At 41.1% G+C, this 18,907-nt stretch overlaps 1 protein-coding gene and 1 long non-coding RNA gene across 2 annotated transcripts in view; one reads left to right on the top strand and one right to left on the bottom strand.

The window, feature by feature from the left end:
* FBXL7 (F-box and leucine rich repeat protein 7) overlaps window positions 1-18,907 on the bottom strand; it is a 385,410-nt gene that overhangs the window by 45,553 nt on the left and 320,950 nt on the right. The gene's annotated exons all lie outside the window — the stretch shown is intronic.
* LOC135321044 (uncharacterized) lies at window positions 1,114-4,181 on the top strand. Its single transcript, XR_010380456.1, has 2 exons — window positions 1,114-1,334; window positions 3,905-4,181. It is a non-coding gene; the product is annotated as an uncharacterized LOC135321044 (long non-coding RNA).

Below are 18,907 nucleotides of genomic sequence, written 5' to 3'. Positions count from 1 at the left end.
GAGATTGCGCTAATTGCATGAAAGCTCATTTGACTTCACTGCAATATCCCTGTCCTCAGAGCACAGATGTAGCTCTGGTTCTGTACAGTGACTCCTGCCAGGTCTGAAATGTGGGGTCTTGTAGCAGTCGTGGCTGTCTGTGAAGAACAGGGGAGCTGGTTTCATTCCTGGTCATCGAGAGCAGACGTGTCCTGCCTCATGGGATCACATCTTAGACGAGTCAGATGCCCATGGAGATCTCTTCTGTGTATTATTATCTCATTACGAACCCCAGCTCCACTAACTTCTTTTTCGTCTTATTCCCTATAGAACAGTCATGTGTGTAAAGACCCTTCGATTCTGTCCCAAAGGTAAGCTGAAAATGGGTAAATATTTCACACTATGTTCTGATGAGTTTAAGTGACGCGGGCCAGTAGGTAGGCCCTATGTCACAATTACGAAGGAAATTGGTCTTCCCAGGTTGTTCTTATTAACCCCAAGGGGGATTTATATTGGGAATTCATGCTTTTGTGGTCTTCATCAAGAATTCAGCCCCGCAAAGCTGATTTCCCATGTAGGAGGCAGCTCCACTGAAAGTCTCCTGCCGCTTAATGGGTGACAGAGGGTTTTCTGCTCAGGCCAGAAAGACCTCTTTAGGTGCACAGTGGAGTGAGCTCCCCTGGGATGTGCGCCCTCCCACTCGTGCCACGGTGCACGCAGAGGCTGTCCAGGTCCAAGTGTCTTTTAGGAAAGCTTTAATTTAGAAAATAAGGCGATTAGGACTGAAGATTTCTTTCTCCTTCCAAACCTGGAGAAGCTGGTTGTGGTCCTTCAGGTTTTCTTCTGGCCATCATAAATTCTGAGCTCCTTGCTTGATTAGCTAGCACAGTTTGTGTCAAAATATTTCTTCATGTATGATTGCTGCGAGGAGGTAAAAGGATTAAAAAAAAAAAAAAAAAAAAACCAAAAACCAAAAACCTGAACTCCCTGAAACTACAATTTGTGAAGGGAGGGCTTTGTTGGCTGCACAGTTCCCTTACTATGATGCAAATAATTATGGAGAGAGTCAACAAAGAAATCATCATTGATTATTGGTGAATTAGCAGGGATCCATGTTTCTACTTGCGTTTGCTTTCATCTGAATAGCCAGATAGCTGACAGCAAGTTTGTTTGGGAATGAGAGAGTTCAGGGCAACAGTTCTTGACCTTGGCTGCATATTAAAACCACCCAGGGAGCTAGAAAAACTATCGCTGTCTGGTCCTACTTCTAGAGAGAGTCTGATTCTCCAGAGAGCCTTCAGCAGAAAATAACTGAAACGTACAAACCCCACCAGTCTCCACAGGTGAACCTCAAGGTAAGAAAGTTAACTTTACTTCTTCAAATAGGAAACTATTATTCTCTGTCCATCTTTGAGCCTTTCTGCTTTATAGTCAGGTATATTTTTAGCCTAAATTCCACTTATTTTTGATAAAGGGGACCTTCTGTTTCAGTTTCCTTAAAATAAATAATTCTTTAAAATACATCATTACAAAATCAAACTCAGGTAATACTTCTTGGAAAGCATTTCTCATTATGTGATGTGCCACGGTTTGCCAGAAGCAAACTCATGTATTAGTGTGGGACACAGAAATCAATCTATAGGATAGTTAATAAGTAGTTTGTGAATTGATAAATGAAAAGTTGAGAGGACATTCTCAGCCTAAGTTCATGTATAAACTTTCATGTTAAAGAGGAGAGATTTTAAATATTTATTATCTCTGAGCCTTTGTTTCTCCAAGGACCAAAGTTCCTAGCTAACTGCATACTTCAACAACCTTTTTTTCCCAATTCAGAAAGGCCCATTGGCTTGTCTCTTACACATGGTTAGCTAGTAGCAAAGCCAAGTCCACCTCCCGAATTATAAAGTCCCCTTCCTACAGAAAAGCTGTCACTGGGTTCGCATGACACCTACAAATGTTCACATTTGTAGCCCTTTCCCTGTAGAAACATAAAGATGTTTTACCAAGTACCCAAAATTTTCCCCACTTATTCCATGATTATAGTTTGGTTATGAAAAGAGAATGCAACCCACATAAGGATTTGAATGGGAGACTTTTGCTCAGTCACTTTGCGTAGTCCCTACTATCTTTATTATATGGTATTCAAAGACAAGTTAGACTGATACGAATAGTAACTGAGAGATTAATTTCCTTTGTGTTGCTTGTTAATTTACCTGACGGGTTCATTTAATCATATTTAAGTTCCATAGAGATTAAAGAGATGCAATTAGCAAAATATGAACAACCTATCTTTGTCATTCTAATTCCTTGCTGTTTAGATCTCTGCAGTTGGCAAGGTAAATAACACTGAATAATAAAATAATTTTCAAAATATTATCTGGAGCCATCTCTCAGTAGGTAGCAAAAGACAGATCCTGTAATAGAGGAAATTAATAAGCCAAACAGAGAATTAGTAATAACATTCATTTCTAGTCTACTATTATTTCTGCATTGCTGAGCCCATCTGCAGCGTTGATTTTCCCCTTAAGATAATTTGTAATTCTTTCTGAACTCCTGCGGGTCTAATCACATGGCTGCTAAAGAAATTGCTGTTTTTTAAACATCTCTGAGGAAGAGAAGCATTACCGTTATAACTAGTTAACTCTTTGTGAGTATCCTCTTCCACTCCTGCTGCTGTTCATCTTTAAAGGTTCATCATGCTTCATATCTCTTCACATAGTTTCATACGTGACCTTTTAGCCTAGCCAGACTTTCAGGCCTGGTCCTTAAAAGGCACTGAGTTTCAGCCTCATGTGAGTGCAGGTTGATTCCACAGATGCAGACAAAATCATGGCCCATGAGCTCCAAAAAGTGCCTGATCATGAGGACAATGTGAGCATGAAAAGACCACTCAAATCCTTGAGCTATCGTGGCAGACAACTCATAGAACACCCCACCTTCATTGTCAGCCACATCTTTTTAAAATAATAATCCACACAGAAGGTCCAAGGACCTGGCTTTCTGACAAATCATGGGGGACTGAAGCCACCCACACAATAACTATAACGGAATCTGTTTATGTAGGTGTCATTAATTCTGTTAATAAAATTCTCATCTATATAAATATGGAATCACATCATAAACTCAACATGATGTCCTACAAGTAATGTCTATTTGAGCACTTAACCTAACGTCCACAGATGGTCCTTTTTCTCCCAAATCTCTATTTTCCCCAGCAACTTTGCCTGGAGATGGAAGATTCCACAGCTGCATGGGCTGGTTTCAGCTCAGAATTTAACCTCCAACCCTGAAAGCCTGGAATTAATCTTCAAATTACTTATAATTCACTCGCAGATTACAATCTACTTGCCATGTCTCCAAGTCCTTGAAGAATTTTCTAAAGTGTAAGCCACTCATTTCCTGCAGAAAACCCTCTTTCTTCTGATCATCCTTCTATCGTACCCCACTGCCTTCCATCCACCCAAGGCACAACCTATGAAGTCAACTAAGAGCATGAGGAAGGTGAGAGAGACTGGAGGGAAGCCAGGCCGAGTTCTTCTGTCCCTCTGTTAAATTCTGGAGGAGATGAAATATACCTCTCTTTTAATATATTCCTTTAAACCTATCCTCCTCCTCCCTTTGCAAAATACCCTAGGTACTCCTGAAGCCTCTTGGATCTACACCAGCCCCCGAAGGGAAAGCAGAACCCAGCACCTTCATCAGAAACCAGAAAGCATCAATATTTTTAAAAGCTTCCCAAGTGATTCTTGAGACCCGCTGCTTCCTGATATTTACGCCCTTGGGTAATTGCCTTCTCTTAAGTATGGGCCGAACCTAGTGACAGCCTTCTTGAAATAGAACATAAGAAAAGTGATGGGATGTCACTTCCTGGATTGGGTTATAAAAGCATTTGGTTTCTGTCTTGCCACTCTCTCTTGCATTCTAGGTTTGCTTGCTTTGATGAGAAGCCCATGTGGCATGGAGCAGAGGTCGTCCTCCAATCAATAGCCAGTGAGGAACGGAGGACCCTCAGTCCAACAACCCACAATGAACTGACTACAGCCAACAATTGCCTACTTCTTCAGCTGAGCCTTTAGATGACCCCAGCCCCAGCTGACACTCTCTATCCTTGTGAGAAACCCTGAAGCTCTGAGAATCCAGCTCATCTGTGCCCAGACCCCTGACCCAGAGATACTGAAAGAATAAATGCGTATTGTTTTCTTCTTCCGTTTTAATGAGGTATACTTGATAAGTAAAAATTATATCTCTGCGTATTTAAGCATATAACATGGTGTTTTGATAGACGTCCACATTGTGAAATGATTACCACATTCAAGCTAATGAACATATCCATCACCTCACCTAGTTATGATTTTGCTTGTGTGTGGTGAGAACACTTAAGATCAAATTAATGTGTATTGTTTTAAGTCACTAAGTTTTGGGATTATTTGTCACAAAGCAACAGATAACTGATACACACAGTCAGTCCCGTGATAAACGTTATGGGAAGAATAAAGCATGAAATAGCACTGGAGAGTGATGGAGATGGGGGTGAAGGAAAGAGTTGAAATTTTAGATGGTGTTACCAATGAAGGTCTCATTGAGAAGGTTCCATGGAACAGAAGCCTGAGGGAAGTGAGGGAGGGAGTCATGCAGATGTTTGCAGGGAGATCCTTCTAGGCAGATGGGTTAGAGATATGCAATGGGCCCACCATATGTTGAGTGTATTTTCTCAGGCTTTCCACACAGAGGTCTAAGAAAAAGGCGTGGGATTCTACCCATTTACAGATGAGGACCCTCTGCCTTAGCACCTAAGATTTCACTAAATAAGCACTGGGGCTGGGCACACAACACAGGTCTGTTGAGTCTGTAAGCAGCTTTTGGCAGGGAAGAGCTCTTTGCAGGAGGCTCCTCTTGTCTTGTCACTTGCCTAACCTGTTGGGTTTTTTTTCTAATCAAAGAAGTAGAAATGAAGAATAAGTAATTCAGACGACCAGATCTCTTCCCTAGCCTCCCCTTCAGTAATCTCATCAACAAACTGTACGAACAAGATAGCATCTAAGGAAAATTCACAAGGAACTGACAAGCCTGCACAGCAGTGGGGGGTAATGTGGACTGTGACCCACTAGCTCAATGATCAACTGAGATTACTTCCCCGTCTTACCTATAAATCTTTTGGGGCTGAGCAGAATCTTCGGAGATGGTCTTTGAAGGGGGGACACTGAGTCCACCAACTCCCCAGACTGCTGACTTCTATGATTAAAGCAACTTTCCTTTCTACTAACACTTGCCTCTTAAGTCATTGGGCTTTGAGTGGTGAGGAGCTGAACTTGAGTTCAGTAACAAGTCTAAAGTCCATGCCAGAGAGCATGTATTACTTTTCCATTCCTGCTGTAACTAATTCCTACAGATTCAGGGGCTTAAGTAATGCAAATTTATTATTTTATAGTTTTGTAGATCAGAAGCCCAACATGGAACCCACCAGGAGAAGATCAAGGTGTTGGTAGGTCTGCATTCCTTTCTGGAGTTTCCAGGGGAAATCCATTCCCTCACTTATTTGGGTTGTCAGCAGAATTCAGTTCTTCAGGGTTGCAGGACTTTGATTTGTAGGTTGGAGGTCCCGGTTGCATTGCTGGCTGTCAGCCAGGGGCTGTTCCCAGATTCTAAGGGAACCCACATTCCTTGGCTCAGAGCTCCCCTTCCTCCATTTTTAAAGCCAGCAATGGCAGGCTTGAGTCCCTCTTAGGCTTCAAATCTCTGCTGTGGTTGCGTATCTTCTGTCTCACTCTTCCACTTTTAAGGACCCATGTGATTAGAATGGGCCTACCTTGTCTGTCCAGGTTAACCTCCATATATTAAGTTCTACAATCTTCATTCCATCTGCAAAGTCTCTTTTGCCATGTAATGTAACATATTCACAGGTTCCAAGAATTGGCCTGCAGACATTTGAGGGGCAATTATTCTGCTCATCACAGAGGCACAATTTAGAGAAACAACCTCAGAATTACTGAAGATACACAGATCCTCTGTTGTAGTTGAACAGCAAGTGAACTGATCACTTTGGTCTACGTGATCAGTCCATGTAACAAATATTATCCATGGGACCAGCCACCATCTTCCTTAGAAAGGCTGAGAAAGGTCAAGAAAGGCTTTATATAGGAAGTGTGCTTGAGTTAAGTCTTGCAGGACATTCAGGAGAAGGGCAGAGTTGATGGGCAGGGTGTTCCAGAGAGAGGAAGCCCTGAGCAGAGTCACTGAGCTGATAAACAGCATGCTGAGTTCAAAGAGCTGCATGCCAATAACTCACACCACCTGCTTCTGGAAAGGGGAGGGACTGAGTGACTGCAGGGCTGAGAGAGGGGGCAGTAGTGCACAGTTAGTGCTGGACTTTATCCTGAAATTTACAGATCCGAATTTACAAGTTCCTAACATTAAGGAGACTTAAATATTACGACTTAAGTGGAAAACACGTGCATCTTTGTGCCAAATGTATTTCCCTACCAAAGTGATCAAATCTTCCTAATGTTTCTAACTAAACTTTCAGGTTAGGTATGGACAAAAATTGCCTCATTCTACCCCATTTCATGTAAGTGATGGGCAGTAGTCAGTGATAAAATTAAAGTTATAAATACAGGAATCATTTCTCATTGAGGTGACATCTGGAAATTTCTGATCACATGTGGCTATGCGCTTAGATATATGCACATATGTGTAGACTAGTATATCAATAAACACATATTTATAACTTGTAAACATCTTCCTGATTCTCTGATAGACACATTCTATATTACACATTGAAGTCAGTCCTTTAATTCCAGCTATGGTTAAGGACACGTCTTGTCTCGGTAGCATTTATTAACTTCACTCACCTAATCATTGCTGTTTGGTGGCTCACTGTTGTGACCACACAGGACAAACAGGGATAGAGTTGTAGCCACTCTCTGCAGAATCGGAAGCAAAATCTACAGCTGTCCCAACTGTGCACCATTTCTGGAGAAAGATGACCTTTTCTCCAGCAACATATTTGGTCTTGTAGACTTTGTCTTAGGAAAAAGAAATCCACACAATTGTTTCTTTGTAAGACTTGGCTGGCCACTGCGGGCCTTCTGGGCTGAGGGGTCCCATTGTTGGTGTCTTTGGAGATAATAAGAAGGGCAGGAGCTCTATTCTTCTGGGAAAACTGGGGAATTATATGCTGCGGTGTCAGGAAGGGAGCAGTCACTTCATGTGGGCATTTTCCCCGCAGCTGGTACTTAGGGGATTGTTTTCTCTGACCCTTGAGGCATTTTTAATTTTCTCAACATGGAAAGGTCAGTATTTCATCTCAGCAACAATTATGGTGAAAACAGCTCTAAGTAAAAGTGGATTGAAAGCAATTGTCCTCCCCAAATGGTACTATTGTGTACTGTTTTCAAAGAGCTATTTTAAAGAGAAAGAAGAGGGGGAGGGAGGGAGAGATGGGAGGAGAGAGACTCTGAGACCAAGAACAGAGTAAGCAAAATGCTGAGTGAGGATGCGAGGGGATTAGGAGAGAGGATGTTTTGAGAGTTACAGACCTGTCATCAATTTTCAGCTCCCCCCTAGATCTGTGAGGTGCTGACGGAGAGTTCAGCTTTGCGCAGTGGAGGAGTTAAGTCATAGAGTCTTCTTTGCCTCTGACAAATCTAATCCCAATTCAAATCTTTCTCCCTGCGGTTCTCTGAAAGTGTGCTCACCAACGAATGCCCTCCTCCTACGTCCAAGTAAGCTCCCATTTGCTTGCTAAGCCATTTCTGCCCCCCCCCCCCCCCTGCTGCTGTGGGACCAGGATCTCCTGCAGGCCTGGGGTGGAGAGCTGAGGATCTGCCCTCCTTGGAGACTTTCCTTTGGGACCCGTTCCTCCCTGACCTCATGGGATTTGTCTGGAGAAGTCAGTCCAGGGGCTCCACCTGTCCCAAAGAAGCTGGAATTGATGTCTGCTCATCCATGAGGGACCTTTTGGGGACTGGAATGGATGCTGGGAACCAAAAATGGTTTCTTATGAGATGTTAACTTTTCGGGACCATTTAGGTTGAAAATGGTAACCCTTCCCCTCTTATAAGGAGAATCATTCAGTAAATCAAAGCAATACAGCTGAAATCAGAGCCAAGTCTTGGAAGAAGAGTCAGTTCTCTGAGACCATTCATGGAACTCCTGAATTTAGCTAGCCTAAAGCAAGACAACACCAGGACTTTTCAACTGCACCAGACAATAAACTCCATTTTAACTTAAGGCTAGATTAAGGTAGATCCTCTCTCATAGTGAAAAAAATGTCTTAGATAATATAATATTTTCTTTAATATCTTTTTAAGCCTGATTGTGATAGAAATACAAACCTGCTGATTCTGTCGCATCTACTGATTTGATGTTACTAAAACCTAAAACCATGAGTCATGGCTATATTTCTGTAGGAACAGAAATCTGCACAACTTTTTTGGCTTCTCTAAGTTTCTCCACTTACTCTGAGATGCTTGTGTTACATAATTTTCTGCCAAGATTTGTTCCTTCCCTCTGGGGGACCTGAGGGCTAATCCTGTATTTTCATCCATTCTCAGCACCGTTAAGTCCTCGACACTCACCCTCACTCTAGCCTTGGAAGATCAGTGATGGGGCACAGAAGCAGTAAGTTGGACAGTAAAGAGACAGGAAGGAGAATTTGGCACCAAAGTGAGGCCACATCCACCACTCTCTGAGGTTCTCATGTAGATATTTAAAAAATTGAGTCTGCATGGATCAAACTAGCCTGGTACCTGTCAAGTTTCTGCCTTGGATTTTGTGAACAGAACTCTATACTCTCTGGTACAAGAAAAGACAACACTTCTTCTTAAGTAAAAATGGGCTCTTAAAAATCAAATGATGACTGGAAAGCACATGCTCCAAGTGGAAAAGATTAATACTGAAAATCCTTAATTATTAGGGATTTTCTCAATCCTTTTATGACTTCTCTTCCTGGCTTCCCATTCTTGGGTTTTTACTACTTACTGGCACTGGTTCCAGAGAGCAGATAAAATGAGATCTCAAATGACCTCCAATGGAAGAATAGAAAACTGACGTACATGGACAATGGACTACTACAGAGCAATATACAGGAATAGATCCCTGATACATGACACAGCATGGACAACTCCTAGACACACGCTGAAGAGAAAGGGCAGACAAAAGGAACACATGCTGTGTTCGATTTATATGATCTTTAAGAGCTGACAAAATTAAATTTTAATGACAGTAACCAAAACAGATGTTTTCTCTTGCTGTGGATTAGTGACTTGGAAGAGGTACAAGCAAACTTATGATGAGCTGGAAATGTTTTACAGTTAGATTTGGGTGAGTAATGGTTACATGGCTGTTTACATGTGAATAATTACTGATCTGTACAATTAAATTTTGTTCATTTTATAGAATGCAAGTAATACCTCAATAAAGAAAATACTAGGTTAAAAAGAAAAGAAGCAAAGACAAAAAAAAAAAAAAAGTGAGATCGAATTTAGAGGGGATAATCTGTCATCCGACAGTGCCTTTGGGAAATTTTAGAGGAGTAGAGTAGAAAAAGAGTATTTAAAAGAGTAGAGGAGGTCACTCTTTAAACTTATTGCTGTGTATAACACGTGTGGGTTCCAGTTAACCTAGATACCCTTGTGCAGAGGGTACACATGCCCATATAGGAGAAAATGCTCCCAACACACACTGACACTCATGCCCAAGGAAACGCCTGAGTCCCCCAGGGACTTCCTCAGATGGAGCGAGCAGCCCCACATTTTGGATGGAGCACAGAGTGGAGAGTAGGTGGACAGATTCTTTTTCTGCCAGGTTAGTCCCTCCCACCAGCTGGACTCTAATGGAGCTGAGGTTCCTGTCTGCTTCCACCTTCTGTTCCCACTAAGGGTTGCTCACCTTCTGATTACCCGTTCCCATCCCATCCAGATGCTACCAAGGCACATTCAGCGTGGCAGGGTGGCCCTCTTCAGCTTTCTCCCCCACTGAAGCCACTTAAAGTACAGAAAAGAATGACATCCACCTCCCCTCCTGATGCTCTGCTCACTCACTTGCATTGCGACCTGGGCATGCTATCTCACCTATTTGAGCTGATTTCTTAATTTGTGAATCCGTAATAATAATGACTACGAAACAGGAGTCCGGTGAGGACTCAGTGCAGTAATGTACAAAAAGTGCCTGGGTTCTGTAATATTCCATAAACATTATCTCTCCATTCTCTTCCTTCCATTCCCAAAGAGAGTCAGTGTTAACTCTATCCGTAAGTTTAGTTCACCATGTTAGCTCACGCCAGTACCTACGCCTGGCCTGTAGTAGATGACCCAGAAAATACTGTTTAATTAAGGTGGGGGGAGGGATAAACTGGCAGTTCATGATTTGAAGATACACACTATTACATATAAATAGATAGACAACAAGGTCCTACTGTGTAGTACAGGGAACTATATTCCTTACCTTGTAATAGACTATAATGAAAAAGAATATCAAAAGGAATATATGTACATATAAATATATATATGTAAAATAAATGAATACTATGCTGTACACCAGAAATTAACACAACACTGTAAATCGACTATAGTTCAATAAAAAAAAAGAACTCTGGCTGATCACATATTATCAATTTGTGCTAGTATAAGGTGAATGCAACCTGGTCCCTTATACAAATAGAGTCAAAAGATAGTGGATAATGATGGGGAGAGCACGTGCCACAGTTTCCAGAAGGGGAACCCCAACAATACTCTGTGTTGCAGAGGGCTGCTGATTTCATGTGGTCAGCAATCCACCACTTGGGAACACCAGTGGGGCTTGCAAGGTTGAAAGGACCATAGTACCAGTTCTTTCTCTTCTCTTGAGAGCCCTGATGCTGTGTGCTAGAAAAACCAAGCTTGGCCTTGGGCATAAATCTAGAGGAAACTCTAATTCAAAACTAATACATGTGCCCCAATGTTTACAGCAGCACTGTTCACAATAGAAAAGACATGGAAGCAACCTAGATGTCCATTGGCAGATAACTGGACAAAGAAGATGTGGTATATTTATACAATGGAATACTACTCAGCCACTAAAAAGAATTAAAATAATGCCATTTGCAGCAACATGGATGGCCCTGGAGAATGTCATTCTAAGTGAAATAAGCCAGAAAGAGAAACAAAAATACCACATGATATCACTTATATGTGGAAACTTAAAAGAAAAAAAAAAGGACACAAATGAACTTCAAACAGAATAGATTCACAGACATAGAAAATAAACTTATGGTTACTGGGGGGGAAAGGAATGGGGATGGATAAACTGGGAGTCTGGGATTTGTAAATACTAACTACTGTATATAAAATAGATAACAAGGTCCTACTACATAGCACAGGGAACTATAGTCAATACCTTGTAACAGTCTATAACATAAAAGAATATGAAAAGGAATATGTATACATAACTGAATCTCTGCTATACACCAGAAATTAACACAACATTGTAAATCGACTGTACTTCAATAAAAAAAACAACAGAGGTTGGAAGGTGTGGGGAATGAGGCTTTACCCCAACCCTATCCTCTGTGCTCAAGGGCTCTGAGAATCTCCAAGGACTGTGCATTTTCCCAGAGTCAGGACAGATGGACTTTGTCTGGGTGTGCATATAACTGTCACTAACATCTGTCCCAACACCCAGTGCACAAAGATGCCTCTTGCCTTCAAATCTGCGGGTGGCTGAGCAAAGGCTTTGGTTTGTCAGGGGAACACAGGATTTGATTCCTGCCTTTTAGTTGGAGCGATTGTTGTTGCTCTTTTAAAAGACAACAGAAATATGGACAAAGCAAACATCTGTCATTCTGGTAAAAGTGTATGCATGTGTGGTCTGTGAGGCAGCCATCCTTGGGAGCCAGTGACAGTGCCTCATCTTTGAGAAGACAGTGACAACAACAGCCCTTCCTGTTCAAGTGTTAGAGCAATGGCTAGTTACCAGCACCTCTGCTGTCACACCGGGATCTAAGAAACCAGGTGTTATCTCGGCAAGGCCAGTTAATAAACCACAAAAAATGCTAAGTATGTTAAAGAATTCACAGTGAGTAGAAACACGCTGTTCTGGAATCTAGAATACATTCTATGGAGTAGAATGCACTACCACCTAGCAAAGGTTATCTTGAAACACATTCCAACGAGCTCTGTTATGGGAAAGAATTTTGTCAAAAAGTGTAGTGCACAGAGCCTGCAAATGAGAATCAACAGGTGAGAACTGTGGTCCCACGGTGACCGCTAACTGGCTGTTTGACCTCGGCCAAGACCCTCAGCCTTGTTGGACCTTATCTTCTCTAAAATGTAAATAGGGGGCTGGTCTAGACAATGTGTGAGGCTTCTGTCAGTGCTAACATCCTATGGGTCGTTTGGGCCCAGAATCCAGTCGTGCATCAAGGAGAGTCCAGTGATAAGAATCTCACTATCCTTAAGTATTTAACTGGACTTGTTGAGAGTGATTGTGTAAATGAGAAGCTAATAAGCCAGGTTACGGGAAATTAATATGCTGATGGACCAACGTGAGAAGATAAGGGAGGCTGGAATAAACAATTTTCAAAGATTAGTGCCTAGGACCAAAATTTGAATAAACTCATCAGAAAGTGAAATAAACCCAACTTCCCAAAGTGTGAAACATTATCACTAAAACAAGGTTCTACCAATATCACAAGCAAAGCTCGATCAGAATCCCTCATTGGTACCCTGGCCACACTGGACTTCTTTGATGAGGGACGACAAGAAGAAAATGAAGCAAGCAGGATGGCCAGAGGGCATCTCTTGATATTTGTCAACTAAAAATGAAAAGTTTTGGGGAAAAAAATGCCTAAAATAAAATGTCTGATTTGATTTTGATACTCTATAATTTTGGCAACTCTAGGCTGTCAAGCAGGAGAATGTGTGTCTGTGTGAACAGGAGAGCATAAGGAGTGAAATTTCATGACTAATACATTGGTTGAAAATAGGAATTTATGTGTCGTGGTGTCATTTCCCCATGTCTTTCTAGTTGAGCTTTCATTTTCCTGAAGAATTTTCTTTTAATTTAATATGTCTGCTTTTTGGGGGAGGGTATAGCTCAGTGGTAGAGTGCACACTTAGCATGCACGAGGTCCTGGGTTCAATCTCCAGTACCTCTATTAAAAACAAACAAACAAATAAATAAATAAACCTAAATCTTCAACTGCTTCACAATCCCTATAAGATACAATCTCCTAATATTCATAATTGTCTGTAACTGGCTGTTAACTGAACTGTATGTTCTGGTTTTACTTCTTATTCCCTGAGAAGACATGAGTTTTAGTGATAAAGAGCATCAACGTCTGAGTCAGGCCTGAGTTTGATTCTAACTCTGATATTCATGAACTCTGGACCTTTTAGAGCCTCAGGTGCCTGATCTGTAAAATGGGACACGTTTCTCAGCCTGACACTCTTGGTGTTTTGGGCATGATAATTGAAGCAGCATCCCTGAACTCTACCTGCTAGATGCCGACAGCACACTTGCATTGTGACAATCGAAAAAGTTTCCCGAGATCTCCAATGTCCCCTTTGGGCAATAAGCCCAGGCTGAGGAGCTCTGAAGTGGGGTATTCATGGTTATCTCATGTGTCACTGGGGGGATGGAATGGAAGAAGGATTAGAAGCTCCTGGTACAATCTGGGTCCAGTAGTTGCCCGTGCAACCCCTTCTCTTGACTCCAGTCTTGGTGGAAACACTGAGGACCTTCAAAGGCTCCATCTATCACTTCCTTGAGTCACACCCCATCTGCTCAACATTGGAGCAGTCAATTGGCTTCTCTGATCTCTATTCAGCATCTGACCATGATGTCTGGCTTTGAAGTCCTCACTTTAAATGACACAGATGAGGAAGAGCAAGAAAAAGATCCAAGGTATGTTTTTTAAATCCCAGTATATTAAAAATAGATATTATATATGGAATATTTATTGAGTCATGTTAGTGGAAATTTTTCCAGGCCAAATCATATATTAATCACATTCTAGCTCATAGCTTTGAAATGATATTTTATTACATTAAAATTCTAGTGATCCACTGTATCCCATAAGTACAGTAAAGATGGGTTTGTAAGAGTCCTCTAGTAATTAAAAAGTGAAGAAAATGGTAAAATCTGAAAAATGGTTCCAAAGAGGCAGAGGCAAACAACTTAAATCGGATTATAGAGTCAAAATAATTTGGCTCTTAAAAACAAAAAAGAAAAGAAAAGAGAAGTTAAACAAAAAACTAACATCTGGTCAAGGTAACTTGCTCCCTTATGAATTAATGGTTGGAAGTTACTGAAGACAAAGTCTTATAAATGTATACATTAGATAATTCCCACCAAAGCATCTCTGTGCAAGTGAAATTAGTGTTCATATAAGGATATTGCCTGTCCCATATAAACACAGCACTGAACAATAAATGCCCGCAGAGACTTCTACAGTTCTCAGATCTCTTGGAGCTAACCGCCCTAGAAGGGCTTAAGCTGCAAAACCACTGGCTTCCTTCTAAAACCCTTCTTTCATACAGTGAATATCAAAAAGAACACCTTTCCTGACCCAAACACTGGCTGAATAGTTTAGTGTAGAATAGTCCTTTATCTCTGCTATCAGTGATGATGTGCTATTTACTGTAATTTCTCATATGATGAACTATGTGACTGTTGGACACATCTTAAATAAGCTTTATGTATATATTCCCTGCCATTTTTTCCATTCTTTAATAGTTATAAGGTTGAAATTTTCTCTGGTTCTCTTGAAGTCTTACAGAATTTTAATGTGAAAAAATAAATGGAATAAGATTGGAATATGAAGCCATGAACTTGGAAAGAAATCCGAGCTGCCATATTGATGAATTCTACATTTTCTTGAGCCAGTGTGCCAGCTCAGAATAATTGTTAAATTGTCTGTTTCTATTTCCTCAATTTATGGCTGTTGGTCCTTGAAACAGGAACATTTCAAACATATGTATCAAATAATTATCCACATATACACCCATATATCAGAAACTGTACGTTATATATTGCAAATCACCCTTTGGAAGTCATCTTTGCATATATCTGTTAGCAGTTAAAAAGATTCAAGACTTTGTTGTAAGAGAAAGGAAATCATCTATTTCTGCATAACAATCAAAGGTCAAATATATTTTCTGATCACAATCCAATCGTGTTGGTTTCGCATCTTGCCTAGGGCCCTAAGAAAACATCTATTACTTCTACTAACCTACTTCCTTGCTAAGAAATTTGAGTAGTTCCTCTTTCTAGAAGAGTGGTGGTCCAACTGTGCTCCTAAGAGCTGCAGGGTTCCAAAGACATGGACCAGGGCCTGCCTGTGGGACAAGGGGGACCAGAGCTGTTCAGAGGACGCCTCTCTGCTCTTTCAACCAGTGCAGCTTCCATTCAAGCTAAATAACGTAGACTTTCATTTCAAAGACAGAGCCATCACTGGAACCAAACAGTATCACAGGTTTCAAGAGATTTGTGGAATGATTTCCCGGAGAAGAGAATCGGAATTCATTTCACTAACATCTTCTGCAACCTGGGCTCATATTAAGGCTGCTCTTGTAAAGGAGGAGAGAAGGGGAAAAAGGGAAGAAAGAAAGAGGGAAAGTGGGGAGAATGTGAATGGAACCTAGGCTCCCTGTTCTCCCAGGTTCTGTGGCAAACAGCAAGTGGACAGTTCCTGGTGGACAGTTCCCTGGCTAAGGTTTGCAGAGCATTGGGATTGAGAGACATGCCAGCACACCACGCAAAGGTGGAGGAAAATGGTACTCAGGTGGCAGAGCAGTGGAGGAGCCACTGAGATTCCCAGGGATGTTCAGGGAGAGGAAAAGGATCCCAGAAGCGTTGGGGGCCTGGCCATGGAGATGAGGGTAGATGGAGGTGGGTTTGGAAGGATGTGCATTTTGCTTAACACAAGGGGGCAGGCATGATGCCCCCTACAGAAGGCAGGCGGGTAACGTCTATCTAACCTCTCAGGGGCCCACTAACCCTAATTGGTCTTTGAAGGAATGAGATCCTCGTGAGCCCACAGGAAACAAACATTGAGGCTGTGCAGCTAATTTTGAGTGGAGAGTCTCAACTCATGGAGGTACAAACTCGGAACAGACTTCCCGGGTCACTTGCTATCTGTGTTCTTTTCGCTGAGTCATAGGAAGCACCTTAGTCGATGCCTCATTTTTCAGTCACTTTCAGTTGTGAAGGTTTTTCCAGTCCAGTTTACACCCCAGCCTCATATTCCGCTCAAAGCCCTCCCTTACCTGCTAGGTCTATGGCTCAAGAGATGTGCAGAGAGCCGGGGCTGGGGTCTCCGCTCTCAAGAAGCTCCAGCTCCAGCCCATTGGTCAGAACTGATGGCATGCTCTCTTCCATTTGCCCAGAGCATCGTGGTCTCCTCTGCACACACACACACGCACATACGCGCACACGCACATATGCGCACATGCATTTTGAGTTTTTTTAAACTCAAAATCCTTAATCCAGCACTTCCTCTGCATTTGATGGTACATATGGATTTCTTATAACTTCTGAATGGACTTTGCTAGGCAACGTGGTTCAAACAACTCTTGGAAACAACTTAACTAATAGAAAATAAGTAGAAAATAGACATACATTTTGGACCACATTGCCCAATCCTAACTGTATCGACTTGGGAAAACGTCACTTAGCCTCTCAAAGCCCCAGTTTCCAGTCTGCAATCTGAGGACAGTAGCTGCATGCACCCGTAAGGTTGTCATGAGGATTAGATGGTGTTACAGTGTTCAGAGCAGTGGCTGGCACTCTGAAGTACTGGCTATCACCATTACTATGTTTCACGTGTTCACTACTACATTCTCGGCTGGGCTTGAACCCAGGTCTTAACTACGCATATGACAACAGGCAAACCATTAGCATCCCTCAGGGGTCCTTCAGACTTAATGTTTGATTAGTGCAATGACAGGGAAGCACAGTCTCCTGGGCACTCTCACGTGGTGCCATGGGACTAAAAGCTGGCAAAATCTTTCTGGAAGGCCGTGTTGCAGTACTGCCTGTAATTTATTGTGTGCATACTTTTAATCTCAGGAATTTTTATTTTTGTGATTTACCTTACAAAAACACTTGGATTCATGCTAAAAGTAAACATATTAAGACATCTATTAAAACAATGTCTATAATAACCCTAAATATGCCTTTACTAGGAATTGATTAAGTAAAAAAAGAAAAGAAGGAAAGGAGAGAAAATGAACGAAAGCCAAAAAAAAAAAAAAAAAAGTGTGTATTTTAGCAGACGCATAGAACACAAGTTTAGAAAATACATGCCCAACAATTACCAGCAGTTTTTCTGGGGGTGGAATAATGGATATCTTTATCTTTCTATGCTACATATTCCTCTATTCTCAAAGTATTTTAAACTCTAAGTAAACATTACTTTGGTAGCTAGAAAACAAAACTATGCATTTTTTTTAAAAGACCAATCATAGACTTTGGAATCAGACAAACTTGGGTTCACACAGTAACTTTATAACTTTTTAGCACTGTGACCATGGGAAAACTTGAAAATCTCTAAATCTTACTTCCCTCAGTAGTCAAGTGGATAGCGCCAAATTCTCATTATTGCAAGGAGATTTGAATTCCTGAACAAGGGCATTCGTAAATGTTTCCTAAATGGCAGTTTTCTTCCCTCCACTCCATGCTAATCACAAATTATCTATATACTATTCTGTTTACCTTAAAACAAAAAGAAATATTTCTTGACACATGATTTTAATTTACCTCTATGAGTGACCAAATTTAATGGATCAAATTTATGATAACTCTTATTTTAGATGTATCATTTTTCCTAAGATCATTTTTTATTTTAGAGGGACTAAGAAAATATGTAACTGAAGGCAGGAAGGAAATGGTTAACTGCCTGTACTACTTTACAGTGAGTCCATCAGGACAAAGTGTGTACGTAATTTTTGGGTCCTATCCCACCTAAAATCCAGTGAAGCACTGCAAAGTGATTTCATTATAAATGTTTATAAATAGATCTAGCTATGTACATTTCTATAAATATACACATATGTGGAAAAAGCTCTTCTGCGCATTAACAGATCTTTAAAATGCAAAATTACAGGAAAATTCCTTTCTTTTGAACTCATTTTTTTACACATTTAAAAAATTGGAAATGTATATTTCTTTTGAAGTAAAAAATCCTCAATAAATGCTGCAAAATTGTATTTACTTACATGGAGAATATGTACAGTTAAGCAACAATGAAAAATAACCAAGGTCTCTGATAATCATTGTGGTTTTATTTTCTATCAGAATTAACCAGGGCAAACCTTCCAGCTAAGTGTTTTCCTAACTTGGAGGAGGTCAACTACACTGCACAGGAAGTGAGAACAATGGATTCTGACTCGTTTGTAACATTAGGAAATACACAGGTCTTATCACCGCAACAGGGGACTAGCACCCAGCTTTCACTGTAAACAATTAAGCAGAACATTAGTGAAGAAGTTGATCAGAATTACTTATGGACAAGTGTCTGTTTTTGAGGCTTGCCTGAGTAGAGTTATGATCAAGCAGTTTAACTTTTTTTTTTTTGAGTTTTTAATGAGGAAGGAATAATGATCACAGGGCCCACCCCAAATAGAACTTGGCTCAAAAATTCAGGTGAGGTAATGTGATAGGAAATTGTTATAAGCAGAGGGGGCTGTTTGTGGCCCGTTTCAGCCAGAATGACCTACCTACTTCCTGTTGAAAGCACAGTAAGAAGCAGCTGGGAGAACATGTGAGAAAAATAGGAAGTCTCACACTCTTAGCACTTTCATATTCAGAAAGGATGAAAATGAAAGCACCTGGTTTGAACCTGAACTTGAACCAGATATCCCACCTCAAAGTCTTCTCTCTTTCTTTTCCACCAAGGCTTGCAAATGGCACTCACATTCAGATAAACTCAGCTGGCAAACAGGCCCAAGGT

Source organism: Camelus dromedarius, chromosome 3, assembly GCF_036321535.1.
Source record: "Camelus dromedarius isolate mCamDro1 chromosome 3, mCamDro1.pat, whole genome shotgun sequence".
In the NCBI taxonomy this organism is placed as follows: Eukaryota; Metazoa; Chordata; class Mammalia; order Artiodactyla; family Camelidae; genus Camelus; species Camelus dromedarius.
Note: the sequence above shows the minus strand (reverse complement) of the source record. Positions and strands in the feature narration are given on the sequence as shown.